The sequence below is a fragment of the Diabrotica undecimpunctata genome, chromosome 1, assembly GCF_040954645.1.
Source record: "Diabrotica undecimpunctata isolate CICGRU chromosome 1, icDiaUnde3, whole genome shotgun sequence".
Taxonomy (NCBI): Eukaryota; Metazoa; Arthropoda; class Insecta; order Coleoptera; family Chrysomelidae; genus Diabrotica; species Diabrotica undecimpunctata.
The window spans coordinates 133,315,939-133,323,961 of record NC_092803.1 but is presented as its reverse complement, the minus strand read 5'-3'; the positions used below and the strand labels follow the sequence as shown (position 1 = coordinate 133,323,961).

Below are 8,023 nucleotides of genomic sequence, written 5' to 3'. Positions count from 1 at the left end.
TATTATCACTTTCTTAACGCTTATCGCGTTTTTATTAGCTGGGAACCCTAATTTGCGACCATAATTTCTCAGGCAACCCTATATCGTCATATTAAGAAAAGAATTAGCTCTATTAGAATATAAAAAAAAAAAAAAAAAAAAAAATCACAGAATGGAGCCCGATTGGAAGAAGAAAGAGAGGAAGACCCCGAAGGTCATTCAGAGATGAAATCGACGAGGCTATGGAGAACAGAACCCTGCGAGATGGAGACTGGAATGACAGGGAAAATTGGAGAAAACGGTTGAGTGAAGGAAGACAGTGAAAACTGTGGAAATCCTTAGTAGTAGTAGAATATAAAAAAACATGCATAAACGTTATAAAAGTTATGAGCAGCGTATTTTATTTAAAAAATTAAAATAAATTCAAAGTATTCTGCTAATAATTTGAATTGCATGTAAAAATGTGAGTTTGATTAACTGCGTTATGAACGTAGTGATCCTGCAGTGTGACTTGGACTATCATGAAAATAAATTAAAAGGGCATTTATTCTCCTTTATTATTTATTCTTTACTGCCCACAAAAACTTCCTGTTATCAACAAATTAGCAAATATGTTAAATATTAAATACTAAATCTATTAACATAATAATACAATAAAAATCCTATAATTACATAATTACAATAAATATCTAAATTATGGCTATTAGTTTCCTGTTACCAGCAGCGTCGGTATGAGTCTGGAAAAGAAACAAACAAATTAATAAATGTCGAAGTATAAAAAATATTGATTTATTACTAAACTACATAAACTACAGTCGGAAAGACATTGATTGTTATTAATCCGTTATGTTATCTTTCTCCCAGATATATAATCTTTTACCCCAAATATTTTTTAAGTAGTTCTTGCTGCATACAATAACATATCTTGTTTATTCCATTTGTTAGTAGGCAACCAACTTTTCTACAGGCCTTAATATACCTTTTACGATCACATTAGTAGCTCTAAAAAGAAAAGGCTTCTATTATGTAAGCCACAAAATGGCTGTAGATTTGCAGGAAGGGTTTTGCCTCATTTGACCGTTTTCTGCAACCACTACATCTATATTTTAGTCAAAAAATGGTTTTTATTCTAAGAAAATAATATATATAAAACAAGATATATAAAGTGTTCGGTCGTGTTTCCTGTATTTTCAATTTTACTTCTTTTACAGATATAATATCTGTGTGAAAATAATGTAGTGACAATACTGGTAATCAATAGAATATTTCCTAATGCTCTAAGAGCATTTTGTCCTTTCGTAACAAGCAAACATTTTTAATAACCCTTTTGCCCATCTTTAATCTGGAACTAAAATAGGACTGGAATAAAGCGAGGTGTGAGACAAGGGTGTATACTGTCACCAACCCTGTTTAATCTCTATTCCGAAGACGTAATGAATAGAACACTCTCTGAGCAATCCGTAGGTATTAAAATAAATGGTGTTAGATTAAACAATCTGAGATTTGCCGACGACACCGTTCTGATCGCAGAAACACTTGAAGAGCTACATTGGTGAATAAGATAGCAGACTGCAGCGAAGAATATGGACTATCTTTGAACATAAAGAAAACTAAATTTATGGTAATATCGAAATCAACACAAAATGTCCAAAATTTATATTTACACAATGAAATTATCGATCGAGTTAGCAAATACAAATATTTAGGCACTTTTATAAATGAAGACAACGATAGCTCAGCAGAAATCAAAATAAAAATAGAAAAAGCCAGATCCATATTCACTAAAATGAAGAGAGTGTTCTGCGGAAGAGATTTGAGCCTTGAAATGAAACTTCGCCTGATGAGATGTTATGTACTTTCTGTGCTGTTCTACGGAATGGAGTCATGGACGTTGAAAAAGATTGATACCAAAAAATTAGAGGCATTTGAACTGTGGATGTATCGCAGAATCCTGAGAATATCATGGACCGAGAGAGTCACAAATGTCGAGGTCTTGAGAAGAATGAATAAAGAATAGGAAGTCATATTTACGATCAAAAAACGAAAACTGCAATACTTGGGACACATTACAAGAGGCGAAAGATATGAACTGCTTCGAATAATTATGCAAGGGAAAATAGCAGGAAAAAGGTCCATAGGAAGAAGACGAAACTCCTGGCTAAAGAATCTACGGGAATGGTATAGCTGTAGCAGCAACGAATTGTTTCGGTCAGCAGTTTCGAAAATACGTATAGCCCTGATGATCGCCAACCTTCGGAACGAAGATGGCACTTGAAGAAGAAGAATCTGGAACTTCAATAGTCAGTTATGTTTTTCTCAGTTTTACGCTACTCATGTTCTGTGAAACCTTAAATTTTGAGGATAATACAGAATGTTTTTAATCTCTTATTGGACTAGAAACATAAAAGAATACCAAGTCTTTCTTTGACAAGACTGTTAGCTATCTGGTTATCAGCAATTATTTTATACCTTGTAACGATGTGCATGCGGAACTAAATGGAATTGGGCAGGCCATGTAGCGAGAATGCATGACTTACGATGGACGTACGATGGATGTGTGTACAAAATGTAGAACAACTAGGAAATTTCGAAGAACCCTGGAACAAATTTAAAATTAAAGTCTAGAAAAGATAGAAAAACCAGATATGTATTCCTTAACAGACAAAAAAAAAGAAAAGCAGCGGATTTAGACAACGAGTTCCATTTATATAGATAAACAAGATATATAAAAAAAGTCGAAAACAAAATATACTAGAGTTATTTATAGAATAGAAATATTGAAATTTTACTCGGTCAAGATCAGAGGTAGAACATGCAATAAAAACTATAAAACTAGACAAGCTGTTGACTAGGATAAAACACGGATTTAATTGTTAAACCTAAAAAAAGCCATTTTCTTAAGAGCTTTGTAAGAGCACTTGACAGAGTATCAGACCAATATGTGAAGAAATTCTTGAATAAACGCAGTTTGATTTTAGAAATGCACTCGAGAGTAGGGGAGAACTGTTTGCACTAACTGTCTTAGTAGTGTCATAAGAGGAAATATGTTTTTCGTGCTTTATAGTCTCCGAGAAAGCATTTGATATACTACAAAATGTAAACTTAATGGAGATTCTACCTAATGTAAAGGAATTGCAATAAAATTTATTTTAAATATTCTAAATATTGTAATCGATGAAATATTTATATATAAACTAAATATGACGAAATAAATGTGGCTTACTTAATGTTATTAGATATAAGAACGATATAGTAATTCTGGCAGACAGCATTGATGACATTCATATTCTCCTGAATCCACGAATAACCCAAATAATCCACAGCTCTAAAATGGGAAACAAAATAGACGATTTTTTAGTATGCAGTCATAATGCACAACTCGAAATAAATGGAATGCAAACAAAAAAACCTACTAATCATGGTTCTCGGATGCCAAGATTCGGCAGGGGAAGAAACAATAGTAACGACAGGGCTTCCCAGGCCGTTAGCCAGCGAAATCCCTGTTCACTAAATATATACAAATCCATCTGCAAAATCGCTACATGGAACGTAAGAAGTATGTATAACCCTGGTAAACTGAGGAATATACAGCAAGAGATGTTGCGACTGGAGATTGATATATTAGGAATAAGCGATACTAGATGGATCAGCTCTGTCGAACTTAATAGAGACAATGGGCGAAGTTATTACTCTGGAAGCAGCGACACTAAACAGAAATATGGAGTTGCTATGATCCTCAGTGAAAAAGTAACGAGATGAGTAACAGGCTTCGTTCCGATGTCCGAAAGAATTATAATGCTACAGCTATTGACAACCCATAGAAAAATGAACTTAATTCAGAACTATGCGCCATCTGCTGACAAAAATTAGGAAGAAATAGAAAACTTTTATAGCGAACTTAAAAAAACATTACATCTCACAGCATCTAGAGATATAACAGTGATCATGGGTGATTTCAATGCAAAAATTGGGGAAGGAAAGTGCTACCCTAATGCAGGACCATATGGATTTGGTGAACGAAACGACAGAGGAGATCGCCTAATAGAATTTTGTCAGAAACATAATGTTATAGCCGCAAATACATTTTTTAAATTACCTAAATGACGCCTTTATACATGGAAATCGCCAGCTAACAAAGACAACAAAATCGTCAGAAATCAAATTAACTACATCCTAATAAAACACAGATATCAAAACTCAATTTAGGCAGTAAAGGTATATCCAGGAGCAGACGTATCCTCTGATCACAGTCTTCTTAATGCTAGGTTTCAACTTCAACTAAAAAAGACGCAAAAAAGCCGCAACAACAATAAACTTAACATATAGAAACTTAAGTCAGAAGAAACAAAAGAAAATCTGAAACACGAACTTAACACAAATATAGATAGAAACCCAAGAAATAATTGCAACGTAGAGCAGCAGTGGCAATTCTTCAAAACCTCAATATTGGAGCAAGGTAAGAAAGTACTTACAATAACCAAATGTAAGAAGAAAGAGTGGATGACCGAGGATATTCTAGAGTTGATGAATGAAAGGAGAAAAAACAAAACCATTAATAAGATCCGCTATAAACAGCTTCAAAATCAAATAAGAAGAACAATTATGGAGGCTAAAGAAACCTACTTCTCTGAAAAATATAAAGAAATAGAATTACTACAAAACAGATATGACAACTTTAATCTACATAAAAGAAGTCAAAGAACTACCGGAGGAGGAAGTAGAAGAACCTTGAATATATTGCTCGACAAAAATGAAAATATTATATTGGAGACAGAACAAAAACTACGACGATGGAAAGAGTACATCGAGGAATTATTTCATGACCAGAGAGAAGCTAGTACATCTGTAGATAGCCAAACGGGAGATGTAGGCCCAGAGATAACCAAATCAGAGGTTAGTCAGACATTAAACTCAATGAAAACCAATAAATTTGCTGGTCCAGATGAACTACCAAGCGAGCTATTAAAGTTGGTCAACGAGAACAACATGGACATAATAGTAGAACTGTTCAACGCTATCTATACTACGGGAATCATCTCTAGAGAAATGTTGACATCAGAATTTGTATGTTTGCCAAAGAAAGTGATTGTAAAAGAGTGCAGTGACTATCGAACCGTAAGCTTAATGTCACATACCTTGAAAATTCTGTTGAAAATTATCCACGTCAGAATTTACTCTAAACTGGAGCTGGATATTAGTGACACACAATATGCGTTCCGCAATGGTATGGGTACCAGAGAGGAACTATTCTCCTTCAACGTGCTGACGCAGAGATGTTTGGATGTTAACCGTCCTCTTTACGTCTGTTTTATAGACTACAATAAAGCGTTTGATAAAGTAAAGCATGACCGACTCATGGAAATTCTAAAAAATAAAAGCCTAAATGAAAGATATTTAAGGCTAATAACAAACATTTATTACAATCAGCGAGCAATAGTACAAATTGAAAAAGAGACATCTGGAAAAATGGAAATAAAGAGAGGAGTCAGGCAATGCTGCATACTATCACCTCTATTATTTAACGCTTATTCTGAAGAGGTAATTCGAGAAACTCTGGAAGATGAAACAGTCGGCATAAGAGTAAATGGAGTTTTAGTTAACAACATTAGGATATGCAGATGATACAGTAATAATAGCCGATAGTTTACAAGACCTGGAAAGACTCATAAGTAAAATAGTAATGTGTAGTAGGGAGTACGGACTCTCGCTCAATATCAAAAAGACGAAGTTTATGAAAATTTGTAAAAACAACCCTAATACTAACGAAATCTTGATAGTAGAAGACCAGCAGATCAAAAGAGGAAAAAAGTACACTTAGCTAGAAACACTTATAACAGAAAATAATGACTAATAATGACTACACTGCAGAAATCAAAGTCAGAATCGAAAAAGCACGTTCTAATTTTATGAAAATGAAAAAGGTCCTATGTGGCAAAGACTTAACATTAGCTCTTAAAGTACGCCTAATAAAATGTTACGTATACTATGGAGTGGAATCTTGGACGTTAAATCTAGACACAATGAGACGACTTAACGCCTTTGAAATGTGGACCTATAGAAGAATTATGAGGGTTTCCTGGGTAGATCGAGTTACGAACAATGAAGTACTAAGAAGAATAGGTAAAGAGAAGGAAGTTAAACTTACAATTAAAGAAAGAAAGCTACAGTATCTCGGACCTGTGATGAGGGGCGAGAAGTATGGCATCCTGCGACTCATAATGCAAGGAAAGATAGATGGCAGAAGAAGCATCGAAAGAAGACGAATTTCATGGCTTAAGAACCAGAGGATGGTTTGAATGCAGCTCAGAACAACTATTTAGAGCTACTGCCTCAAAAATTAAAATAGCTATAATGATTGCCAACCTCCGTAGCGGAGATGGCACCTGAAGAAGAAGAAACAAAAAGAGATAAAAATTCACATATTTGGAAACTACCATAACTGACCAACTAAATCCTGACATTAAAATTAAGCACAGAATGACAAGGATTTAATTTTTTTTAATGAGTACACTTCTTTGTCATAACAACTTCAGCGACAGTAAAAGCGTGGACACTAAAAGTACCGACGTTGAACATAATTAAAACATTAGATATGTTTAAACAGAGGCGAATGTTAGAAACACTGAACTGTTTCGACTGTGAAAATGTTAACAAGAATGGAGAGTTACTAAAGACTGTTAAATGTTGAAAATGTATTGGCTAGGAGACACGGTGGATACAAAATACTACAGCCCATTCTTAAGGAAAAAATAGAAGATTGAAGAGATGCATGCAGACAGCAAAATTCTTGGATTAGAAACAAACCGAGATTGGTCCAAAATACAAAACTTGTTCACATTGCAGAAAAACGTAAAGCTTTTGCCATCGGGATCGCCACCAAAAGATAATTTCGATATACTAAAAAAAGAAGAATAACGATCATAAAATCCACAAGACATGTCATGTCAAAATAATAGATAGTAAGTAAACTAACCTAAAATATCTGTCGACATTTTCCATGTATCATTCTGTATCCTTGTTTACAGTTCACTCGGATGATGTAGGCCTTTTGGGTATTAGTCGGTTGTGATTTTGACAGATTTTTAAAAAAATCAGCGTAGGTTAAGGTAACATTACACGCACTGTAATTTAAAAACAAAATACATAAAAGCACTAAAGCGCAATTTGTAGTCATCATTTTGGATAACTTTGATTTCATCATTTTAAATTTTTACGATTCTATCGAATTGCCATAAATAACTTGACCTTTAACCGCACTTACGACTTCTAAGCAGGACCGGCATACGGTGAAGCCATGAAAACAACAATCGGATACAAAAATAGACGTGTTTTTAATAAATTTCTTTATGTAAAATTAACATGCCTATAATTTGGTCAAGTGCTGCAGTACACTATAATAATAATAACTCTTATAATATATAACTTATTTTTAATAATAAATCAAAATCCTTACACAATAATTTCAAATTGTTCTTCCTGATTTTGTTAATTACTAATAGGCGAACAGCATACCTCTAAAAACAGGATTGGAAATCTAAATAGCGGACTAGTTTTTTCTCATTTTCTCTAAAGACTTCGATTATAAACCCTTCGTCCTACTGTCAGTAAAAAAAATCGTAATTTATTGTTTTCGAGATCACTGAATTCGAATATAAAGTTAGATATGTTCATATCTATCGTTATCTCGAGATAGCTAAAAACCATGAAATAGGACATACTGATGTAACACAGTACGAAAAGGAATTTTCACATTTATTTATTGCTTCGAAACAAACATATCGTTTTTATTTATTTTTAAATCTCAAAAATATATTTTGATTTTTAAGATTTGAACGCTGCGTAACTTAAACCGTTATGAATATTTCCTTTCGAAAATTTTAATGCATGAACTTTTGATATTCTATTTGAGATATTCGGTATATTTTTCTAATATATACATACATACATTTGTATTTTTCTCAATTTCCATGTCATCTCGGATAATTCTCGCTGCATAGAAACGGATGGAGCCAATGGATCTGCAGTGTTTAAAATCAAATTTGTG

General features: G+C 33.6%; 1 long non-coding RNA gene across 1 annotated transcript; it reads right to left on the bottom strand.

Moving 5' to 3' along the window:
- Window positions 1-593: 593 nt before the first annotated feature.
- On the bottom strand, window positions 594-7,228 carry LOC140440282 (uncharacterized). The gene is made up of 2 exons (XR_011950805.1): window positions 6,953-7,228; window positions 594-716 (listed from the first exon to the last, which is right to left on the bottom strand). It is a non-coding gene; the product is annotated as an uncharacterized lncRNA (long non-coding RNA).
- Between the last annotated feature and the right edge of the window lie 795 nt (window positions 7,229-8,023).